The following is a 25,617-nucleotide window of genomic DNA, read 5'->3' as shown; positions in this document are numbered from 1 at the left end:
GGATCTCCTTTGGTCTAAGGGGCAACGGGACAGCCTCTCTGAGAAAGTGCTGTGTAAGCTGAGACCCCAAGGATGAGCAGGGGTTGGCCATGCAAAAATGAGCAAGAAATCATGTTCTAGGCAAACACTTGAGACTGTATGGAGACTCTAATGGAAGAGCTGAAGAAGACCAGTAAGGCAGGAGCTTTGGGAGTCAATACGAGGGAGGTGGAGGATGAAGCTAGAGTGGGCTGCAGGAAAGCTGCGTGGTCCTGGTGCCGAAGATAGGAATCCTCCATGCTTCTTGGCCCGGCCTGGGCCATGGCTGGCCTTGTCTGGGAGGACAGCAGTTGGATTTTCTCCAAACTCTCTCAAATTACTATAGTTCCTGACAAAGGAATAGAAACATAGCTAACATTTATGAGAGCTTATGGCCTGGCAAATTCTGTCCTAAGCACCTGACTTTTCAACCATCCTATGAGCTAGCTACAAACTCTTATTACTCCCATTAAACCTAGAAATGAGTGAATGGCTAAGGGTTTTACGGTCATTGGGTGGTAGAGCTGATCTTCAAACTCATGCAGTCTGGCTGCTCTACCTATGCTCCTAACCACCATGCTATGGGGTGTGATATGGTTTGGATTTATGTCCCTGCCCAAATCTCATGTTGAATTGTAATCCCCAATGTTGGAGGAGGGGCCTGGTGGGAGGTGACTGGATCATGGGGGCAAATTTCCCCCTTGCTTTTCTTGAGATAGTGAGGGAGCTCTCACGAGATCTGGTTGTTTAAAAGTGTGTAGCACCTCCCCCCTGCTCTCTCTTCCTCCCACTCCTACCATGCAGGACATGCCTACTTCCCCTTCCGCCATGATTGTGAGTTTCCTGAGTCTCCCCAGCCATGCTTCCTGTAGAGCCTGCAGGACTCCAAGCCAATTAAACTTTTTTTCATTATAAATTACCCAGACTCAGGTAGTTCTATATAGCAGTGTGAGAACGGACTAATGCAGGGTGCAAATGCAGGCTGTTGACCAAGGGTGTCTGTGAGGATACTGATGAGGGGGAACAGCAGTAAAGAGCTGGCGGCAGGAGGGTAGAGGTAGGGGATGCCTAAGGATGCTGGAGGCCAGTGTTGGCTTTAGACATGTTTTCTGTATTTTAAAAGAAACTCCTAAAATAAGTCCTCTCACCTTGACAGTTTTGCCACCTGGGAAGGAGAGTGATTGTATACAAAGAGGGCTCCAGGCATCTCCCAAACCCCACATTCTAATGCATGGGGACTCTGGTTCCCAAGCAGCCTGATGAACCCTGGTATTGCTCTGACATGATAGGCCACTCATTTTTAACTTCTATCAAGAGTTGTAAGTAGTATGATATATTTAAAAATGTATTTCTTATTTTATTTTAAACTCTGTGTGTGTGTTTAATAATTTTTTCATTCAATTTTTTTTGTTTTAGTTAGCATTCTTATGATTGCAGGTAACAGAAATCCAACCAAAACTGGCTCTAAAAAATAGACAGTTAATTGCTCGTTGACGGTCTGGAGGTAGATCCCTACTTCAGACAAAGGCTGACTCAGCAGCTCAATGATATCAGTAAGGATCTGGATTCTCTTTGTCTTTCCACCATGCTGTGCATTGTGTGGCTTTATGCTCTGGCTTTACACAGGGCCTCCACACCTGCCCTACTCCACTTCAGAAGGTCCAGGCTTTTCTACTAAGGGCTGCCTGGGAAAGAGCGACTCCAGTCCTCAAGTTCTCTTTACACCCTCTGGGCAGAGAAAGAGGACACATTCCTCATTCATGATCACCAGGGGAATAGATGAGTTGATTAGCCTAAGCCAATCAGACTTCACCCTGGTCCATCCCTATCAAAGATGCTGGTTGCTACCCAACAGAGAAGCAGTGAATTCCCTAGAGGAAAATCTGAATACTTTTAGTAGAAGAATGGGTAAAGTGGATGCCAAAGAGGCTACCACCAATTGTTACTAACATTTTATTAAAAATATGGTAATATACAAGAACACAAACAGATGATAAGGGAAGGAAGGAAATAATTAAAATGAACTATTCAGAACAGTGACTACTTCTTGGAGGTGAGTTTAAGATTATTAGCTGGGAGTAGTTAAAAAGAGGCATTAATAGATTGTTTTACTCCTATTTTTATAAGACTAGAACAGTGCTATTTTTAGAGGTATCACTGAATGTCAAGTGCCCAACCCATACCTAATGGGTTCTATTAGGTGTAAAAATGTGATTGAACGAACTGGATTGATTTTTGAACTGTTGATTAAAAAAATAAAAATGTTCATCCTGGGTACTTCAACTCTCCTTTCTTTCCAATATATATGAACCTTTACACTGAATTATTGTAGCTTTAAAAAAATGTTAGAAATTAAAGTATCCAATACCAGTATCTGATTTGTTTTTTCCCATTTAATTTCATATTTCTCAGGTAAAGATACATATTTTTTGGAGCCTGAAGCCTAGAAATAGCAAAACCATGCAGTTGCTGTTCACTGGACACTCCGGGTCCAGGGGGTGTGCAGCTCTGTGCCTGAGCAGTCCCCAGGCATGTGGGGCCTTTCTAAAAGTGGATACAGCGGCTGTCGCCCACTGATCCTCTGTGCTGAGTGACCCAGATTGGCACAGCGCAGCTGGGTCCTACCCAGGGCGAGTACGGGAAAGAGGAGTAAAAATAAAAACTGGTTGGACAGCTTAGGTGGAGTCAGGATGCTTGAAAGCTCACAGGTTACTTTGCTAATTCTTGGGCAGATTTTTCCTTTTTTCTTTTTTGAGGAGATAGTGATGATTCCAATGACAGTTTTCTAGGTTTCTTGGATTTGGCAAAATAGTTTCATACAGAACAGCAAAATGAAGTGAGTATGTAGAAAATATGTTTTTTGAGATTAGAACATTTTGCCCTTGACATTAGTTTCTTATTTATCCTATTCAACATTCAAGTCTTCAATAAAGTTTTCCCCAAAGCTGTCTCTTTTATGGAGTTAATTTCTGAATGAAGACATTTCTGTCTTTTTTGTTAATAGAACGAAATGTACTTGCCATTATAGTTTCTATATAGTTTTCTATGTTATCTAAGAAAAATGAGTAAGAGTGTTTAGGTATGGTGTCAAGTTATCTACCCAGAATAGTTGTTCAATCTCTGCCACTGTTTGGCATTTTGACATTTGTGTCTTTTAAGTGTAGATTTGCTAATTTTTGAAGCTTTGGTCCTTACTATTAGAAATTTTGAGGTTTTATTTTTGGCGTTTTACCAAGGGATTTTTTTTAATGCAAAAGCAGATTTTATGTAATGTTTTCCTCAGTTATGGATAGCTTTGATAAACTATATGAAATTTTTTCCCTCCTGAATGCTTTGTGGCTTTTAATGTAATCATCTCTCTGTGATCTGTAAACCAATAATTAAATCTCCAAATGGCCTTTGCCTTGCAATAGCAATTGAAAACAATATTAAATATTTATACTTAAAATATATGGGAAATATGGATATAACTTCTTTTAAAGATAAAATGTCCTTAATATACCCTAGTAGTAGGAATACCCTAGTAAGACACATTTCTGGGAAAAAGAATTTTCTGCAATGTTTACAACATGACACTAATTTGGAGCTAGAGTTCTTCTGAGAAATTTCTTATGTTTTCATTCATTAAGTTATTTATTTATAAAATCTATTAAGAGACTGCTAATAGCTATGGGTTTCCTTTTGGGGTGATGGAAATGTTCTGGAATTGGATAGTGGTGATGGTTGCCCATATGTAGTACTTAGTGAAAAACTAAATTTTTTTTAATTATAAAAGGGTGGATTTGATGGTATCTGAGTTATATCTTAACAAAAAATCTGCTAAGAGCTCTTAATGTTTTAAGCATGATTTGAGCTCCCAAGATATGTAAACAAGCACATGAAATTAAGACTTCCAGATGTATGTACAATAATGCAGCATAACAAACCACCCCCAAATCCAGTGGCGGATGGCAATGGTATATTTTATTTTTCTTGCTCATGGGTCGAAGGGTCAGCTTGAGCAGCTTTGCTTCAAGCTGTGGGCTGGCTGCACTTGGCTCAAGGTTGTGGGTTACATTCAAGTCTGTTTCATGTGTCTCCTTTCTTCTTGGACCACAGGCTACCTGGGAGATGCTCTGTTTGTGGCAAATGAATGACAGGTGCACCAGAACCCAGCCAAAACCATGCAACAAATAGTTTTAAAGTCTCCACTTGCATCACATCTACTCACATTCCACTGCAAAAGCAAATGATGTGGCCAAGTCCAAAGTCAGTGGGGCAGGGAAAGGCATTCTGCTCACAGTAGGAGGGGAGGGGAGTGGATATTTTTCCAGTAATACTCTCATCTACCACAAAATCTGTTCAGGGTTCTTTGGTGCTGCAAAGGAAGATGTGAACATTCTCCCTGGGTATTGGAATGCTTGAGAGATGGGCATTGGGTTCCTTGGTGTCTTGGTTTGTTTTCTGTTGCTATAACTAAATACCACAGGCTGGGTAATGTACAAAGAAAATAAATTTATTTCTTACAATTCTGGAGACTGGGAAGTCCAAGGTCAAGGGGCTGCATATAGTGAGGGGCATTCTTGCTAGTGGAGACTCTGCAGAATCCCAAGGTGGTGCAGGGCATCACATGGCAAGAAGGGCTCACTAGAGATGGCCAAACTGGTTTTGGTAAGAGACCCACTCTTGTGATAACTAACCCACTCCCTTGGTAACCCATTAATCCATTAATTCATGAATGAATTAATCCAATCATGAGGGCAGAATGCTCATGACCAAATCACCTCCCACAGGTTCTATTTTTCAACACTGCTGCACTGGGGACCAAGTTTTCAACACATAAATTCTGGGGTACACACTTAAGTCATAGCACGTGGGTTGAGTCTTGAAAAATTAGCAAGCATTGTTAGTTGGATGGGGCAGTAAGGGTGAGGAGAGGTGACAGCAATGGCTAAACCTTGAAGGCAGCATGAGCAGAGGCGTGGAGGTGTGTGGTAGCAGAGTGCACTTGGGAAGCAGCAGAGCTGGGACATAGCAGGTGGAGAGTGCTGCTGGAAGAAGACACACTGGGTCACATCAGCAAAGGCCTTGTGTGCCATGCCTGAGGGTTTGGTGCTGGAACTAAATGGGCTGGGCTCAGAGTCAGCCTGAATCGCACACTTGGCTCTGCCATTTACTAATGCCGTGACTGCGGGGAAGTTATTTGGCCTCTCTGTGCTTTACCTCTTAATCTGTGAAATCGTGAGGGTATTTTTAGCACCTACCTTATGAATTGTGATTAGAATTAAATAAATTAATATACTCAGTGCTTGATATAAAGTCAAGTGCTCAATAAGTTTTGGCTGCTGTTAGTATTTTTTAATGGAGTTTAGATTTTATCTGTAAGCAATGGGGTATGACTTAAAAGTAAGAAAGGGATGTGATTATATTTTGGCAAGATGACGTTGGTGGTAGTGTAGGGGATAATTATGATGGCCAGCATGGAAGCAGGGAGGCCATAGGGTTGTTGCAATAATAGAGGTAAGAGGTGATGATGGCAACATCAGTGGGAATGAATGTGAGAGATGTTAAAGGCGTAAGAATGATGAGATTTAGTGACTGAATGAATGTGTGAGGCGAGAGAAACAGAGAAATCCAGGGAAAGGAGGAGCAAAAGATCGTAGTAGGATTTGTTTTGTTCTGTATTTAAGGATGGGAGAGACTTGGACATATTAGAAGGCCTTGACAAAGGGATAGAGAGGGAGCCATTTATTATATAACAATGAGAAGGAATGATAGATAAAACAAGTTCTGAGACATTCAGAGAGGGAGTTGAGAGTAGGTGTAAATAGTAGAAGGGACACTTTAGATACTTGTCGAGAAAACTGTTAAAAGTTTTTTGATGGTGATTTAGTTATTGGTGCATAATAGATTAGCCCAAAACACAGTAGCTTAAACCAAAAAATATTTATTATTTTATAGTTTCTATGAATCAGAAATTTGGGAATGATTAGTTAGATGGTTCTGGCTCGGGTTTTTCTTGAGGTTGCAAGCAAGATGTTTGCTGGGCATGTGTCATCTGAAGGCTTGACTGTGGCTGGAAGATCTGCTTCTAAGATGGCTCCCTCATGTGCCTGTATGCAGGAGGCCTCAGTACTTTGTTGGCTGTTGGCAGGAGGTATTAGTTTCTGTCATCTAGGCCTCCCTGTAGGGCTGCTTGTGTGTCCTTATAACATGGCAGCTGACTTCCCCTAAAGTGAATGATTCAGGAGAGCAAAAAGGAAGGCATGGTAGGACCTGGCTTCAGACTTCACATGTCACCATATCTGCCAACTTATCTGCCACTGTATCAGCCACCATAACTTCCCAAGAAGTTAGTCACTAAGTACAGCCCACACCCAAGAGGAGAGGAATTAGACTCCACCTTTTGAAAGGAGGAGTATCAAAGAATTTGTGGACATATTTTAAAGCCATCATAAGTGGCTACATGGTCGATATGTAATTTTAACTGTAACTGGTCATTTATCATGTTTTGTATATAAGGGATTCAATATTAGATATTCTGATACTAAGTCATTTGTCTAGTCCAGTCTATTTAGATAAATGGTGAGGGTAAGATATTCTATCTAGATATGTTTTCCAAAATAGGTCTAGTATTTTATTTATTTATTTTTATTTTTATTTTTTTGAGACAGAGTCTCGCTCTGTTGCCCAGGCTGGAGTGCAGTGACGTGATCTCGGCTCATTGCAACCTCCTTCTCCTGGGTTCAGGCAATTCTCCTGCCCCAGCCTCCTGAGTAGCTGGGATTACAGGTGTGCACTACCACACCTGGCTAATTTTGTATTTTTAGTAGAGATGGGGTTTTGCCGTGTTGGCCAGGCTGGTCTCAAACTCACTGACCTCAACCTCAGGTGATCCACCCATTTTGGTCTCCCAAAGTGCTAAGATTACAGGTGTGAGCCACCATGCCCAGCCAGGTCTAGTATTTTAAACACCACCACTACCACCACCACCAAACAATATAGGAATAAAAATGCTTCCACTCTGAAATCCCACCTGATACGGGTAATCACTGGTAATATGCACTCTTTATATTGAAACTCATGTTACTGAAACTTTTGATTAGTTCTGGAACGTTTTATTCAAACAAAGTCTTACAGAGATTTGATATCTTCTTTTCTTTTCTTTTCTTCTTTCTTGTAGAGATGGTATCTCACTTTGTTGCCTAGGCTGGCCTTGATCTCCTCCTGGCTTCAAGCAATCCTGCCTTGGCCTCCCAAAGTGCTGGGATTACAGGCATGAGCCACTGAGCCCAGCCTGAGATTTGATTTGATATTTTCTTTTCTTTCTTTCTTTTTTTTTTTTAAATAAGCATGTAATAATACTTACTGCCTCCCTGCTAGTGGAGAGCTCTGGCTCAGCAGTTCTCAACTCTGGCTACACATTAGAATTATTTGGGAACTTTTGATTTAAAATGATCTGGATCAGGGCCTGAGCATTGTTATTTTATAGACATTTTCCCCCAAGTGATTGCAATGTGCAGCCAGGGTGGAGAACACAGCAGATGACAAAGTAAGTGAGTAAGTTGCACTGGGCGATATTGGCAGATCTAAGATTTAAAACTTGTTCGAATAATTGATTATTTATGTGGGGGTGTGTGAAGAGATGTGCATCCAGGGAATGCAGTTATATTTTGTCTGCCAACAACATCATTCCTAGTTCACATGATGGAATAAAATAATCAGTATTTTATGGCATACTATAAAGAGTAGTAGAATATTCTAGATACCTGAGCAAATTTGACCACAGCTTCTTTAGGAGAATCTTCTTATTTTCTGCACTGAATCATAGGCATCCTTGAGTGTAAAGTCATATCACAATCAGTTATTCTCCTTTGTATGAATGTCCTCATTTATTCATTTATTCAATAAACAGATCTTGAACACTTACTGTCTGCCAGGTAGGTGCATTTAATGTCCAAGCCACTGAATGTTAGGCACTGAATGCCCAAGGAAGAACTTAACCTTATTCTTAAACTAATATCTTAATATAGATTCTAGCACCAAGTGAGTGATTCTCTGTCCCATAGAGGAGACAAACAGGTGCACAAAAGTGGAGGCCAAGGTAATGAAATTTAAATGACTGTACAGCACAGCACCAACCAATCAGAGCAGACCCAGTGACAGTAGTGCCCACCATGGTGAATACCGGCTGTCTGTCAGCTCCAAGTATCGGTAATACCAAGTGCAATATTTTAAACACCCAAAGAGGAATGTAAACAAGAGGGAGCAGACAGAAGGGAACCACTTTTATAATTCCAAATTCATGTTTCCCTCACAGAGGGAGCTGAATTGGTGTGGTTGGCTATACCAGTTTTCCGTCCTGTCCTGTATACATACCCCTTGCCAAGTGACTGCTGTTCTTCTCCCTGAGGAGGTGGAGTCTGTTTCTTGACTCCTTGGATTTGGGCAGGCCCTCTGACTTGCTTTGGCCAGTAGAATGCAGCAGAAGTGATGAGGTGCCTGTTCCAAGCTTATGCTGTAAGACACCTTGGGTAATTCTGCTTGTTCTTGCTCCTCTGTCATCGCTGTGACAAGATGCCCCAGAGAGCCTGCTGGAGGATGAGAGACCTGGACAAAGCCAAGTTGCCCCACTTGCCCCAGACAAGGCTATCCTAGATCGGCTAATAGCCAGCCAGCACCTACAGTGAAGTTTCTCAGCAGAAGCACTTTGACGTTAGGGGTTGGATCATTGTGTTTTGGGGAGCTGTTCATTTTAGGATGGTTAGCATCATCCCTGGCCTGTATTCACCGGATCCCAGTAGTACCCCCACTGCCAAAGGTGTGACAACCGAAAATGTCTCCAGACATTGCCAAATGCCCCCAAGGGGCAAAACAGCCTCTGGTTGAGAACTTATGCTCCAGACTTATGAGTGTGTCCAGCTAAGATCAGCAGTGCTACCTAGTTTCTGACTGCAAATACATGAGCAGTAAATGCCTAGTGTTGTTTACCACTGAAGTGTGTGGATATATGTCTCATAGCATTGTTGCGGAATAGGTAGCTAATGCAGTGATCAAAAACATGGAAACATGGAAGTGGGAGATGGAACTGGACAATTGGAAGTAGTCCAGTTGGGTGGGAACTTGACAAGTATATTTGTAGGTAGAGTTGGGTTAGTGTGAAGTACAGACGAGGCTAGAAAGCTAGGGTAGGCTGTATCCGTGGAGACTTTAGGTGCCTTGGTATGAACTGGGGATATGGTTATTCATGGGTGGGGGAGGGGTGCTGTCAGAGGTTTTAGTTATGTATTTATAGCCAAGGAAACAGGGCTATCAGTCTGTACTGTAGGCAGCAGTAGGGAGGGGGAATTGGAAGCAGGAGGGAAGGCTCTGCAGTAGTTCAGTTGATGCATACATAAGGCCTGAATTAGGGAATTAGGAGAGTGATCATAGGTGTGGAAAGGAGGGGAGGGCTTCCAGGCACGTTTGGTGTAAAATGGATACAAGTTGGTAACCTGTACATTGCTACCTTTGCACATTTGGTTTCCCCTGTCTCAAAGGCTCCCTCTTCTCGAGTGTTGCTCTACTCAACCATCAATACTCAGCTCAACACTCAGGGAAGTCTTTTTGGTAGTCTTCCATGTCTTGTGAAGGCAGAGCTTGTATGGCCGTCACCATTGTTTTTTTGATACAGAGTCTCGCTACTATCACCCAGGCTGGAGTGCAGTGGCACAATCTCGGCTCACTGCAGCCTCGACCTCCTAGGCCAAGCAATCCTCCCACTTCAGCCACCCAAGTAGTTGGGGCTACAGGTGCATGCCAGCGCACCTGGCTATCTTTTGGTATTTTTTAAGAGGTGGGGTCTTGCCACATTGGCCAGGCTGGTCTTGAGTTCCTGGGCTCAGGTGATTCACCTGCTTCAGCCTCCCAAAGTGTTGGGATTACAGACGTGAGCCACTGTGCCCAGCCATGCTAATCTTTTTGTCATTGAATTGTCCATCTTATATTTGAACTAATAATCAGTTGTAAGTCTGTCTCTTCCATATTATTAGCTGCTAATTCACTTAGTAAGTACCCTTTCTATGTTTGGCCTGGTGGTAGGTGCTTGGGACACAGTGGTGAGTTAGAGAGATACATAATTGCTGATTTCTTGAAGCATGTGGTCTAGTGGGGAGACACACAGATAAACAGGCAATTACTGTACATGCTGTAATGGGGGAAGTAAAGAACGGTTTAGGAACATATAGGACAGACAGCCTGGAATATGTGGGTGCCAGTGAAGACCTCATGAGGAGCTAAGTGATGAAGGGGTAGGACGTGGTGTGGGAGGAGTTAAAGCCAGGGATCTGTGGGCTTTGTGGCTCTGGATTAAGAGAAAACTGCACATCTGAGGAAAAGAAGAAAATTCAACATCATTGTAAAGGGTCTTGTAAACTATGATCAGAGCTGTGTTGGGAAAAATCTCTGATTGATTTTCAATCTTGGCTGCACAACAGAACCATTGTATGGCGCTTTTAATAGTAGAGGGACCTGGGCCCCACTCCAAGCTTGTTTAATTACTATGACCAGAGTGTGTGGCTCAGATATATATCTATATCTATATATCTGTCTATATATGTCTATATGTATGTGCATGTATATATTTAAGGCTCCATAGGTGATTCTGGTGTGTGACCAGGGTTGAGAGCTGTAGGGCTACAGTGGAGAGCAAGAACTAGAGTAGAGGAGTAAGACTGGAGGCAGGGACACCAGAGAGACAAAGAGTAATCCAGGTGGTGATTATGGAAGCTCAACCCAGAGTAGTTCAAGTGGGACTGGAGAAAGCATGTATAGATTAAGAGACATTTAGGAGTTAGAACCCATAGCACTTAAGGTTGATTGAATGAAGGGGCCTGGAAGGGCACAGTTCAAGAAAGGCTCCCAGTTTCTGGAACAACAACAGAGAGGAAGGTTGTGCTCGTCGCTGATCTAGGAAATGTTAGAGGAGGAGCAGTTTTAATGAGTAAGGTTTTTAGGTTTTAGGTGAGTTTGAGATGCTCATGGAACCTCCAAATAGCATTGTCCATTAGATTATTAACTACAAGAGTCTGGAGTTCAGGAGGTGTATCTAGCCTGGGGAACTGTAGCACCATCCATCTGACACTGGAGCCCATGAAAATGAATGAAATTGACCAGGGAGGAGGTGAAAAGTAAAAAGAGAACTGTGAAGAATGACATTTGAGGGATGAATAGAAAGAGGAACCTGCAGGGAAACTGAGATAGGGAGGTGAGAAACGTGGACAATTAAGTGGGAGAACTCCTAGTTGTTAAATGTTGAAGACAACTAATAGTATCAGAAGCTAAGGCAAGAGGAATTTTCAAGAAGGAAGGGAGGAACACAATTGTCAAATGCCGCCAGGAAGGCAAATAATGAACTGAAAAGTGACTGCTGAATATGGCTAAAAAGCTTGTTAGAGATCTAGGCTGGAGCCATTTCAGTGGAATGGTGGGGCAGAAGCCAGACTGCTGGGGGCTGAGCAGTGAGTGGGAGGTGAGAGGGGTTAGACAGTGAGGGGTCCTTCACATTACATCCTGCTTTCTTTTTTTTTTTTTTTTTGAGACGGAGTCTTGCTCTGTCACCCAGGCTGGAGTGCGGTGGCGCGATCTCGGCTCACTGCAAGCTCTCCCTCCTGGGTTGACGCCATTCTCCTGCCTCAGCCTCCCTAGTAGCTGGGACTACAGGTGCCTGCCACCACGCTGGGCTAATTTTTTTTTTTTTTTTTTTAGTAGAGACGGGGTTTCACTGTGTTAGCCAGGATGGTCTTGATCTCCTGCCCTGGTGATCCGCCCACCTTGGCCTCCCAAAATGCTGGGATTACAGGCATGAGCCACCATGCCTGGCCTAAATCGTACTTTCTTGGTCATCACAGAATCCTCAGCAGTCAATAAACTTTGAATAAGTGAAAGTGTGGGTATTGGCAGAGTAAGGATTAAGTTGATGCAACATTTTTAGCCTGACTGATTGGGCACATGGCAGTGGCATTTGCTGAGATTTGAAGCAAAGCCAGAAGAAAGGGCTGAGCTTGGTTTTGTGTTTTAGATAATGCAAGGGAGAAGATGCTAAGTGCGGTTGTAGATATATTAAGTTTGATGCTCTTTTTCTGATTATTCTGTAAGTACAGCGTTGTCTTCAAAGTCCACTCCAAATACTACCAAGTATTACTTGGTGTTGATCAGAAATAGGGTTTCCCCTCAACTTTGTATGCTTGACAATATGATAGAACTTGAAGAAAAGAGGAAATCTAGGAATTTAAGAAAAAAGTCTGAACAGCATCATTTTGGAATGTAAGTGAAGTAGAGCTGATAGGAAGGGGAACACATCCTCTTTGCTTGAGGAAGTTGGAGTAGTTCTACCTCTGTTATGGCATTTAAAAATTGTATATTTAATTTTTCAGTGTATTTAACTTCTCTTTGTCATCTTGAAGTTGGGAACATTCAGTTGTACTCTGAACCAGTGGATATTGTGACCTGGCGCTGTGCCACTTGGGCCAGCTTTTGTTTCCTTAATGAATGCACTTCCTTCATCTGTTAGTGATAAGCAGGCAAGTGAGGAATTCTTATCTGCATCTATGGATTGAACATCTGTTTCTATTCCACTGTGTTTCAGTTTTAACTTCTTTACTTAGAAATTAATGTGAGCAAGTGAGCCTCCTCTTTTTAAAGCCATTTTGGATTGAGAGTATTTGTTATCTGAGCATTTTATATGTATTAAGTTGATAATTTAGATTTTTTTCTAATATTTTGAGTGATACAGATATCATCATCATGGGTTTCCTTAAATGTCTGTGACAATGGGTTTATTAAAAATGTAATTTTGTGCATGGTGATTTTTGGAGGGATATCAAACTTATCCTATGGGTGTTCAATTTTGTCAGAGAGTTATGATATATTTTATTCTGCATGTTAAAAATGTTCCAGAAAGGAAAGCAAAAAAATCACCATGGCAACTCAGTAGAATGCCCTTATTTTGTTTTTCTGAAAGGAAAATTCTAAATCTGAGTAATGAGGTATAAAAAAGAGCAATGCAGATTGTGTGTCTGGCTTCCAGGAAGTGAGCTCATAAAAGAATGGATTTGATGCCCTGGGTGACTCTGTGTTATTTAGAACCCCATTTCTTTTTTCTCATAAGGAAGAGCTATAAAAAGGTGGCGTATATATTGACACTACTAAAACACATCTGCCAAAGAGCCTGTTGAATTTTTCTTTGTAATGAAACTTTTTGGAGCCAACCGTAAGTGTCAAGGCTAAGGATGAATGGAGAGCTTCAGGGGTTGGTGGGGGAAGGTTCTTAAGATGTCATCACATCACTTTTGACACTTCAACACTGAAAGAGTGCTACTAGGGTGAGTTTGATTAGAATGATTCTGGCAGAGTGTCAAAAAAGAAATAATACATAGTCAATGAATTGATACAATTGATCAATAGTAAAAAGTAGAATCAAGCCATGCACCATTTTTGTAGAGAGACTGGTGGGCAGATCAGTTGTCAACATGGCATCCAGTTGTAGCACCAAACTGGTCGTCTAGAACTCAGTGTCTGACCAGTAAATGGTTGCTATTCCAGGGCTTGTGTTACCCTTCTTGGGGAAGCACCAGAGGACCTACAGGAACATCAGTATTCCTTAGAGAAGGGATGAAGTGCTCAGGCATAGATCCTGACTGACAAGGCTGGAAGTGGCTTGGGAAAGTTACTTAACCTCTCCGAACGTCAGTTTTCTTATCTATGAAATGGTTATGGTTATAACACCTATCTTATAGGGTTGTTTTCAGGAATACATGAGTTAATATATACAAAAAATTAAAAGAAATGCCTGAAACATAGTAAGCACCAATTATTAGCTCTAATTATTGAAGAATCTACAAGTGATGCTTTTTTTGGCTGTGACTTTCCTATATTGGATATGTTTATGAAATGGACAGGCAAACAATTACTTTTTGTTGTTGTTCTTTGGTAATTACTTTGTAATAAGTTAAAATGGGATGGATATAAATGGGGAGGGGATATATTGAAACCAAATTTTCAATCACCTGGCGTCATGTGGGATACTGAGAGATCACTGACACATGGAACATTCTGGTCTGTAGCATTTAGGGAAAATATGGATATTCAGCAAAGATGTATCTAAGGGACAGCCTAGGTAACTTATCAGTTCAAGAGTGAGGTTTCTGATGTGCATGACATCCAGGGGTGAGATTTCTGCTGTTATATGGTAGGAAAAGGAATTGCATGCTATTTTCTTTATTTTAATTGTTTTTAGCCAAAGTAGCTGTTACAGCTATATGCTATGGTAAAACACTGCAGCTTTTGGTTGTTAGGAAACTGTTGGGTTATCTGGGCTCTTCTTTTTCCCAAGTTATGAAGATGAAGAGCTGACTATCAGAAGGCACAAAAAGAATAAAACAGTTTGTGACTTCTGAGACAAAGTTGTTATCTATGACAATAAATAAATACTCATGCATACTGTATTTTTTTTTTTTTTTTTTTTTTGAGACAGAGTCTCACTCTGTCGCCCAGGCTGGAGCAATCTTGGCTCACTGCAAGCTCCGCCTCCCGGGTTCACGCCATTCTCCTGCCTCAGCCTCTCCGAGTAGCTGGGACTACAGGTGCCCACCACCATGCCCGGCTAATTTTTTTGTATTTTTAGTAGAGACGGGGTTTCACCATGGTCTCAATCTCCTGACCTTGTGATCCACCCGCCTCGGCCTCCCAAAGTGCTGGGATTACAAGCGTGAGCCACCGCGCCCGGCTGCATACTGTATTTTTTAAAGTTAAACAATATTTATTTTCATTTGTCTTATTAGAAATGATGAAAATACAGAAAATGAGAATGTACAGATAACATACATTAGAATGAGATGTATGAGAATGTACAGATAACATACATGAGAACATGCATTGTTCATTCTTTATAGAATGTATGTACATTCATTCATAATCCTTTTGCACAGAAATCTACTTACATGAACATTTTCTGCGTATATACACGTTGATATAAATGGAGCTCATATGCTTTCTATTTTAAAGTACATTATAAATACACTTATTTTACAATGAATATACGTCTCCTATATAATTGAGCAATTCATAAAGCAAGCAAAGGATAGACCAAAAAAAGTATTGAATCATTATTCTTTATCAACGTGTAGATTATTTCCAATTTTTATGAACATGTGCTTAAACAACAGGACTGAACACTTGCCAGCCGGGCAGGACAATGAGCCTCCCTCAACCTAAAGGGTTATTTATTTTAACAGAGCCAAGGTAGCAGCTTCTCTGTGCATACGCACCTCTGGGAAGACTGTTTTCTGATGAAGGCATGGTTTCATTCAGCATTTGATGACAAATCCGCACCAGTTTAGTGAAAGAGATATACTCATGTTCAGTGATGCACCAAGGAAGGGCAGGTTATTACCTTGGAAGTCTACATTTGGCAACTATTTCACAAGTTTTGCCAGTCAAAACTTGATGTGAAGATTCTTAAAAATTTGACTTAGCCGGGTCCGGTGGCTCGATGCCTGTAATCCTAGCACTTTGGGAGGCTGAGGCGGGTGGATCACCTGAGCTCAGGAGTTCGATACCAGCCTGGGCAACGTGGCGAAACCCTGCCTCTACTAAAATACAAAAGTTACTCTATTAAAATACAAAAATTTTAAAATACAAAAATTAGCTGGGTGTGGTGGTGCATGCCTGTAATCCCAGCTACTTGGGAGGCTGAGGCCGGAGAGTCGCTTGAACCCAAGAGGCGGAGGTTGCAGTGAGCTGAGATCATGCTACAGCACTCCAGCCTGGGCGAAACAGCAAGACTCTGTCTCAAAAGAAAAGTTAACTTACCACACACCCAGCAGTTCTACTTTTAGGTAGTTACCGTAGAGAATTGAAAACATATGTACCTACAATAACTTGCTCATGAATGTTCCTAGAAGCATTATTCATAATAGCCCCAAAGTGGAAGCAGCCCAAATGTCTATGAACTGGTGAAAGAATAAAGGTGGTATATCCATACAGTGGAATACTCTACTATTTGACAATTAAAAGGAATGAACTACCAAACCTCAAAAACATTATGCTAAGTGAAAGAAACCAGATGTGAAAGACTGTACATTGTGTTATTCCATTTATATGTGATGTCCAGAAAAGGCAGATCTATAGAGACAGAAAACAGTTGCCTGGGCTACAGATGGGTGTAACCATTAACTGCTCATGGGTGGGAGGAATCTATTGGGGATGATGGAAATATTCTAAAACTTATTTGTAGCGATGGTTGCACAATTCTGTAAATTGACTAAAACTTATAGAATAGGACTTTTATAATGGGTGAATTTTGCAGTATGCAGGTTATGCATCCATTACGCTTTTTTTTTTTTTTGAGACCGAGTTTCACTCGTCACCCAGGCTGGAGTGCAGTGGCATGATCTTGGCTCAGTGCAACCTCCGCCTCCCGGGTTCAAGTGATTCTTCTGCCTCAGCTTCCTGAGTAGCTGGGATTACAGGCACCTGCCACCACGCCCAGCTAATTTTTGTATTTTTAATAGAGATGGGGTTTTGCCATGATTGACCAGGCTGGTCTCGAACTCCAGACCTCAGGTGATCCACCCGCCTTGGCCTCCCAAAGTGCTGGGATTATAGGCGTGAGCCACTGCACCCAGCCCATGGAGCTGTTTTTTTAAACATAATGAATGGTATTTGATTATTAAAACATTGAAAAGGAAATTAGTAAGATATCTATAGTACTTTTGTGTTTTTTGGCTGGGAGGTGGCCAAAGTGCAACTTTCTTTGGTCATCTCATATCCTGGTTCCTCTGACACCAGCTGCCTCTCCCATACCACCTAAGTTTGACCCCAGTGAGATCAAGGTTGTATATCTGAGGTGAACCAGTGGCAAAATCAGAGCTACATCTACCTCTGGCCTCTAAGATCAGCCCCCTGAGTCTTTCCCCATCAAAGTTGGTGAGGACATTGCCAAGGCAACCAGTGGTTGGAAATGTCTGAGGATTACAGTGAAACTGATCAGGCCCAATTTGAGGTGGTACCTTATACCTCTGCCCTTGTCATCAAAGCACTCAAGAAACCATCAACAGGTAGAAATAGAAAAATAAATTCAGTAGAAATATCACTTTTGATGAGATTGTCAACATTGCCTGACAAATGTGGCACCGATCTTTAGCCAGAGAACTCTCTGGAATCATTAGAGAGATCCTCAGGACTGCCCCGTCTGTGGGCTGCAGTTGTTGATGTATACCACCCTCATGACATCGTAGATGACATCAACAGTGACATGGTGGAATGCACAGCTTGTTAAGTACAGAGGAAAATATTTCAGTGAAGATCATTTGACAACCAACCAACCAACCAAATAAACAAACAAAAGGACATCAACAGAAGTTCCCAACCTGCCTGCTTATCAGAATCTTTTGGGATATAAAATTAAATAAAAAAAGAGTCCTGGGCCTGACCTCAGCCTTAGGATTCCTGTTTTCAATGATCTTCCTAGATTATCAGCTAGTCAGGTTGGAAACCACCGCTTTTTGTGAGCCATTGCTCCAGATCCTGAACTATTCTGAAAAATACCAAGACAGACATAGTCGATAGGTGCTTATTTCACCTTCCCTTCTGGTGTGAGCTAAATAGATGTCAAATCCCCTGGCTCCCCATGGTTTACCTTGAAAGCCTTTCTTCTCCTACTTAAAGCTAGACTTGGTGCTTCTCTGCATTCACCTTAAGGAATTGACTCACTGCAGAAGCATCAGCAGCACCATTTTTTTTTTTTTTAAACTGGAGAGACAAAAAAGTATTAGCTACAGAGCAAATAACATTCCTGCTCTCCCAAATTCTAGGTGTCCCTTCCCGTGACGCTTCTGCCATCTAGCTGTCCTGTGCCTCTCACTCCATTACTTTCCGAAGCTTGGGTGACCCTGTGTGGTCCAATCTTCTGCTCTACCTGCATCTCTGTCAGAGAGAGAGAGAGAGAGAGAGAGCGAGAGCGCTCCTCATGCTGGGTAGTCTCTCTGCCTCCCTGGAATTCCGGGGAGTACAGTTTTCTTTATCTTGTTGATGAGTTACTGTTTGTTTCTTCTGTGTTTATGTGTTCTGCTTAGTTCAACTCAAGTCATCAAATAGTTCCAGAGTAAATGTAGTGCATGAGGTCTGCCATGCATGGTGTGCAATGTTACCAAGGGATGCATTATTAGATGGTATCAAGGCACCTAGGCTTTGGCAATTAGGGTTGCCAGATTTAGCAAAGAAAAATACATGATGCCCATTTAGATTTGAATTTCAAAAGAATAACAAAATTTGTATTGTAAACATATCATTTTATCTGAAATTAGAATCTAACATTGTACCCTCTATTTTATTGGATATTCCTAAAGTTTCCATCAGACCTGGCTTTTCCTTTTGGCTTTTCCACTTGAATAGTTAGGTACTCAGTAGGTTACTTAACATCTCTAAACTTTGGTTTCCTTATCTGAAAATTAGGGCAAATATTACCTGTAAGTGTGGGCTTCCTTCCTTCTCAGTGGACTCCAAGCTCATGGGGAACAGTGGCTAGCCCTGTGTGCCAAGTTTAGAACTTATGCTTACATTTTATTGTCTGGAATATAATCAAATGGCCACACCTAGCTCTAAGAGTGGCTTGGATATGGTCCTTATTCTAGGCAGCCACGTGCCTAAAGTACGAATTAGGGATTCTCTTATGTGGGAGGAACTCGGGAACAATTAACAGTCTTCACCACACACTTTTTTTTTCTGTCTGCAATACTGTTAAATAAATGCTATTGATTAAACACATTTAATAGAATAAAGGCCACTACTCAGTTGCAACAAATCAAGAAATTGTTTGGATCACTGCCAAGGATATAGAGTAGGTGATTATTCTTGGATTCAACTCACTAGCTGACCTGTCCTGCCATAGTGTTTCCACTATATTTTAATCCTTAAGTGCTCTAGTTTCTTCATTTGTGTGAAGCCCATGTTGACTGGGGTCACATTATATAGCCGGTTACTGATCCAATTGTTGGCAGTTTCAAAACGTGCCACCTGGATTTTATATACCTTCTATTTTCTTGGTGACTGAGTTAAAGTAGAGGTGGATTTTTGCAGAAATTAGGTTCTAATGTCAGCACATAGAACAAACACTGTGTGTAGTTAAAATTACTGAATGTGGGCTGATATAGTGACTCACTTCTAACAGACAGACTAGGGGAAGGGAAAAATAATAACTTTACAGTGGAGAAATCTGGCAGACACCACCTTATCAAGTATTCAAGATTAACCTTCCCAACAAGTCATGGTGCTTCATGTGCCCTCTGAAGAGCACTTCATCTCTGTGGTATTCTTCTCCCAAATCTATGCCCCAGATTAGTCATGACATAGCATCAGACAAGCCCAAATTGAGGGACATTCTACAAAATATCCAACCAAGCACCCTTCAAAAGTGTCAAGGTCGTAAAAAGCAAGCAAAGACTGAGAAGCCATCACAGATTGATGGAGACTAAGGGGTCATGATAACTAAATACAATATGGACATTAGTGGAAAAACTGGTGAAATCCAAGTAAACTGTGTAGTTAATAGTGTTGTACCAATGTCAGTTTCTTAGTTTTGATAAAATGCACTATGGATAGATAAATGTTAATATTAGAGGAAGCTGGATAAGGAACATATGAGAACTCTCTTTGCAATTTTTCTTAAATCTAAAATTATTCCAAAATAATTTTTTTAAACTACTCCTGAAATTCTCTTGAAAATGCCCTATGTTGTGAATGAGAACCATGTGCCACCTTGAAAGAAGATCTTCCAGCATTAGGGCAGTTTACTGTTTTCTTAATAGGTATTTAACATGGATTTTTCTGGTGCTGGTAATAGAGCAGTGAGAAAACAGTTAAAAAAATCTCTGCGCTCCTAGAACTTACATTCTAGTAGGGATGTAATAAAAGAAATAAGCAAAATGTATTCTATGTAAAATAGTATTAAGTTCTATGGAAAAAATAAAGCAGGAAAGAAAGTAAGTATTGGAGGGTTGATAAAAGTTTAGAGGTCTAAAGATGTCTTCCCTAAGAAGATGACTTTAATGTAAAGACATGACGGAAGTGAGAAAAAGAGCCACATCAGACAAACACAACAGATATTTTGGAGAAAAGCATCCCAGATAGAGGAAATAGCGTGTGCAAAGGTCCTGAGACAGCACTTGCCTGGTATAACTGAAGAACAGCAAGGGATGCTGTTTGCTTACTTGAACCACAGATAGAGTAGCTAGTTTTCATTTGGAGTCATGTTGTAGGAAAAATGTGTATCTTTGAATTACACTCAGCTTGGTGAGTTACTTACATTATGAGAGGCATGTGGGAACTCCACCTGATTGAAGGGGCAATCTTCTTCCATCTCCTCTAGGGTCATATGCTTATCCAGTGAAATGGAAGGCTAAACTCTCCACGCTATTGAAAATGTTATAGGCCAGGCGCAGTGGCTCACCCCTGTCATCCCAGCACTGTGGGAGGCCGAGGCAGGTGGATCACTTGAGGTCAGGAATTCGAGACCAGCCTGGGCAACATGGTGAAACCCTGTCTCTACAAAAAAATACAAAAATTAGCCTGGCATGGTGGTGCATGCCTATAGTCCCAGCTACTTGGGAGGCTGAGGCAGGAATCACTTGAATCTGGGAGGCGGAGGTTGCAGTGAGCCAAGATCGTGCCACTGCACTCCAGCCGGGGTGACAGAGCAAGACTCTGTCTCAAAAAAGAAAAAAGAAAATGTTATATATCTTCTATTTTTTGGTCGAGCACATGTAATTTATGTTGAATTTGTTAAAGGCAAAGAAAAGATGTTTACTTTATGTGCCGACTTTGTGATATGACTACAGAGCCCATTCATGATGAAGACATTGAGTGTTGGTAGGAAAGGTTGACTTACTCCTTGTTGGCTGCCTGTTGTCTCTGGCTTTCCTCGCTGAATGCATACTCTCCTACCTGCTTGGGAGGAAGTGGCCAGGAGGAGTGTGCTGTGTCTTTTTTCCCTTTGGTAGACAATGTGGCTGCTGCTGCTGGTGGTAAATTATGATGGTTCTACTCTGCCCTTCATGAATGTCACTGTCACGGCAATAAAGTGTGCATTAGTAGAGCATGGGATTGTTGCACTTGGCTTTAGAATGTCCTTTGATAAAGAATTCCTTTATTATGGGTCCTAAAAGGCAATCTCTTTAAATGTACCTTTCAAACACTGGGCCAGTTATATAGATGTGTGTTCCAGTTACTCATGTATAGCTAGTTAGTCCCTCGATGGAGACTATATGGCTGAAAGCCTGCTGGAAATAAAAGAAAATGAGAGTTTCTCCTGCAGAATAGAGCATTATAGTTTCACTTGGAGCTTTAATATCTTATAACAAATACCATGGCTTTAAAGCCATATAACAGAAGGAAAAACACTTTCATCTTGACCTCTTTAACCTATAAAAATGTATCCCTCTCTTAATCATCTAGAATTGTATATATAAATATAAACTGTAAAATTAGAAAGACCTGAAGATACTTGAATAAAAAGAAATAAAATTTTCTTTTATTCAAAATGTATCTTTATCATCTGGCTCAGACTTCTCCATCTTTAGGAGACGTATAAAATGGAACCCTTTCAATTGAATTATCTCAGGAACTCATTTTACTGTGTCATTAGGAAAAATAACAACGGTTTGGGAATAACATAAAATATCCTTGTGTCTGAAGTATCTGGGTTTAAGTAGAAACTTTATATCATCTGGGGGCAACTTTTTATTTTTGGGATTGAGTTCTTTGTCTATGTAAACTTACTTTATGTAGTTTTAAAGTAACTACATAAAGAATTTTCCTTCCATTTCTGTAGTGTGCTAGGCCAAAATTGGTTCTGTTTTATGTATTATTGACAGTTTTGATTGAGTCCTACCATACCTTTCAGGGAAGATTGTTGAGGTGGTTGCTGTGGTACGTTAAGGAACGAACACTTTCAATAGGACCCTGGTTGTGGTATTCTGATAGAATCAGAAGTTAGATTCTTGGGTTACACTTAAACGCTTCCAATGAAAAGAACTTTTTATTATACTCTGAAATGAGAATGAAATATTCATTTGCTTGGAACCTGTTAAATTCTTAAATTTCATATAGGAGTTACAGAATAAAGACCTATTGTTGACTAAGGCTAATCTGAAAATCTCTACCATACTTCTCTGCAAGCTGTAAAAGCTGTGCAGCTGTATTCTGGGTCTTGGTATTTAAAACCTTTGGATTTCCTGAGATTGGTAGTGGGAAGGAGTGTAGAAGTGAAAATGCAAAGGAAATTACTGCTCTTCTTGATCTGGGATTGTAGGTACTTCTCTGACCTTTAATTCAAGATTCCTTATTATGAGTCAACTTAATGTTCCCCTGGAAATCACATGTTTTGGGAAACACCTAAATAGCTCTCTTCATTCTGTAGTTGGGGAATATGTAGGGAAGGGTAGATGATTCATAGAGCATCTTTCGTGGTGGAAGAATCTGAGTGCTTGGAGGACTTGCAGCAGGAAGTGGCATTTACAAATGGTGCTCAGAACAAGAACACTGCTTGTGTCCATAGCCAAAAAGAAACTAAGGACCTAGCATGAGTTCCCATTAAAATCTGCGTGGACTGAGTCATTAAAGCTAAGTTAACAGCTTCACTTTTTTCTTTGGCCAAAAGGACAAGACATACTTCTTGATATCTGAGAAACTGAACTGCAGATGAATTTAAAGATAGTATTGGAGTGCCCAGTTTCTCTTAAAAAGAAAAAGGAGGGGAAAGAGAACAGGCTTGTCTATGTTGTATGGTTCTTCAAATGTTAATTTAAGCAAAATAATTTGATTTGACTCCTTGAAGCTTACCTTGGAGAACTATAATTTGGTAGACTATTTTATACTTTTGCAATAGATTTTCTTCATCAACTAGACTAGTAGAAGTTAATTTTTTTTTTTTTTTTTTTTGAGATGGAGTTTCGCTCTTGTCGCCCAGGCTCAAGGGCAGTGGCACGATCTCGGCTCACTGTAACCTCCACCTCCAGGGTTCAAGTGGTTCTCCTGTCTCACCCTCCCAAGTAGCTGGGACTACAGGTGCCCACCCCTCCCACCCACCACACCTGGCTACTTTTTGTATTTTTAGTAGAGGTGGGGTTTCACCATGTTGACCAAGCTGGTCTCGAACTCCCGACCTCAAGTGATCCGCCCGCCTTGGCCTCCCAAAGTGCTGTGATTACAGGCCTGAGCCACCGTGCCCGGCCGAATATTTTTAATGGTAGTATAATTGTTTGCTTTTGGCCTCATGAGAGAAAGGAAAATATACTACTCTATTAAATACTTCTCGGTAGCTGGGTCTCAATTTTCCTGCTCTTAGGTCTGGGCATACTTTTATAAAAGTCTTGAGTGTATTTTTTTTCTATTATGGCTCCATGTCACCCCCCCATTCATTCATTCAGCAAATACTTAATGAGCATCTACTATATGTCAGGAACTTTTCTAGCTCCTGGGGAGCTAGCTCCTACCTTCTGGGAACTTAGGTTCTAGAGGGTAAAGACAAAAAAGAGGTAAGAATGTATGTCAGACAGTGATAAGTGTCATGGAGAAAAATAAAGTAGGGCAGTGGAGATACGGATTATTTGGGGAAGGGAATGTGCTGTGTTTTAAGGTGATCAGGGACAGTGTTACTGAGAAGGTGACAGTGGGGCAGAGACCTGAAAGGAATGAGGGTGAAATCCATAAGAACATCTGGGAGAAGAAACCCCCGGTAATGGGAACAACAAGGGGAGCCAGGGTGGGGCCGGGAGTGAGGAGGAGCAGTAACAGAAGTCAGAGTGTCTGTGGGGCCGGATCTGTAGGATCTCATAGCCAAGAGAAGGATTTAGGATTTTTTTCCTGTGTGAGTTGCATCCTAATACGATTGTTGGTATTTCTTCTGCCCAGCCTCCTTCATTTTCCTATACCATTTCCAGTTGTTTCAACATGTAAACTTTGTTAAGGTTTCAAAAATAAACAAATATAACCCAAATAACAATGTATTAAATGCAAAAGATTGAAATCTGCATGTCTATTTCTACTAAACTGCTCTTCTTTATATGTGTCATTTGCTGGGGAAAGCAGCATTTGCTACTGACCTATTTAAATATGCTGAGCTCAGAGCCCTTCCCAGCCCAACAAAATGCACTTAAACCCTCTGTGGGGATAGAAGGTTGATAGATTGTTTCATGATTGTATTGTGCGTTTTTTTTTTTTGCACCTGACTGATATTTATCTGTGTCTGGGCATTTTTTAGAAAGTAAGCTCTGAAGGCCAGGTGCAGTGGCTCATGCCTGTAATCCCAGCACTTTGGGAGGCCGAAGTGGGCAGATCACTTGAGGTCAGGAGTTCGGGACCAGCCTGGCCAACGTGGTGAAACCCTGTCCTTACTAAAAATACAAAAATTAGCTCTGGGTGTGGTGTCAGGCACCTGTAATCCCAGCTACTTGGGAGGGTGAGGCAGGAATCACTTGAACCTGGGAGGCAGAGGTTGCGATGAGCCAAGATGGTGCCACTTCACTTCAGCCTGGGTGACAGAGCAAGACTCTGCCTCAAAAAAAAAAAAAAAAAAAAAAAAGTCAGCAAGCTCTGAGAAGACAGGTATATTTGGAGTATAATGGTTATTGTGGTTGATTCCCTGACACCCAGTCCACCCCACTATGGTCATTTCAGTTGACTCTCTTATGTCAAGTCCCTCCTCCTAAGCCACTCATGGCGTTCCTATGCTCCTTGCTGGTTATTTATTAGTTAAGAATTGGGCCATTGGTTTGGTCATGGCTAATGCTGAGGGAGCTTCTATGAAGGATTTCCTTGCTTCTAAGAAAGACACAGAGAGAAGGTTGCCTTTCTTCCTTTGGTCATTGCTGTGTCTGGTTGTGATGCTTGGAATTGCTGCAGTTACTTTGCTACCTGCCTGAGAATGAAATTAGTATGTTCTGAGCTACAGAATTATGCAATTCTGGGTCCTGCTCACTTTGGGCTTTTTATGGCATGAGATATATATCCTCGTTGTTTGAGACAGGTTTATTTGTTTTGTTTACAGCTGAAAGCATCCTGACTGGTAAAGATGTATTAATTCCCTTCCTGAAGATTTTTTTTCAGAATACGTTATATGGATTTACATGTAGTGTTTTTCAGTGAATAGCCCTATGGATTCCAAACTTACTGAAATGATTTAGAAGATTAGAGTGGGAATGTAGTGACATTAAGTTGCCCTTGTTAACGTCTGGAGTTTTGTTTCATAAAAGCAGTATGAAAATTTTGTGTGTTTAAAGAGCTGAAAAGGAAAAATAAAAGAAGTGCAGATACAGGGAAAAAACCCAAAGTTATTAGACTGTATTGTTCAAATATTCTGTAGCTGTACTAATTTTTGTTGGCATATTTGTAATTGAATATGCTGTACTGAAACCTCCCGTTATGATGGTGACTTTGTCAATTTCTCCTTACAGTCTTATCAGTCTGACATATGTATTGACATTTATATATTTATATTTCTCTAGATTATTTTCTTAGATGCATAGAGTTTATAATGGTTATGTCTTTCTGGTGAATTACAATTTTTATATTATGTAAAAAAAATAA

At 41.0% G+C, this 25,617-nt stretch overlaps 1 protein-coding gene and 1 long non-coding RNA gene across 8 annotated transcripts in view; both read left to right on the top strand.

The window, feature by feature from the left end:
• LIMCH1 (LIM and calponin homology domains 1) overlaps positions 1-25,617 on the top strand; it is a 344,933-nt gene that overhangs the window by 12,438 nt on the left and 306,878 nt on the right. The window lies entirely within an intron of this gene.
• The window catches only part of LOC131381746 (uncharacterized), a 59,482-nt gene continuing 46,670 nt past the window's right edge, over positions 12,806-25,617 (top strand). The window contains exon 1 of the long non-coding RNA XR_009210650.1: positions 12,806-13,246. This is a non-coding gene — a long non-coding RNA (uncharacterized LOC131381746). The remainder of the gene's footprint in view (positions 13,247-25,617) is intronic.

This window comes from Hylobates moloch, unplaced genomic scaffold, assembly GCF_009828535.3.
Source record: "Hylobates moloch isolate HMO894 unplaced genomic scaffold, HMol_V3 SCAFFOLD_17, whole genome shotgun sequence".
NCBI classification, from domain to species: Eukaryota; Metazoa; Chordata; class Mammalia; order Primates; family Hylobatidae; genus Hylobates; species Hylobates moloch.
This window is presented reverse-complemented; position numbering and strand designations above follow the sequence as displayed.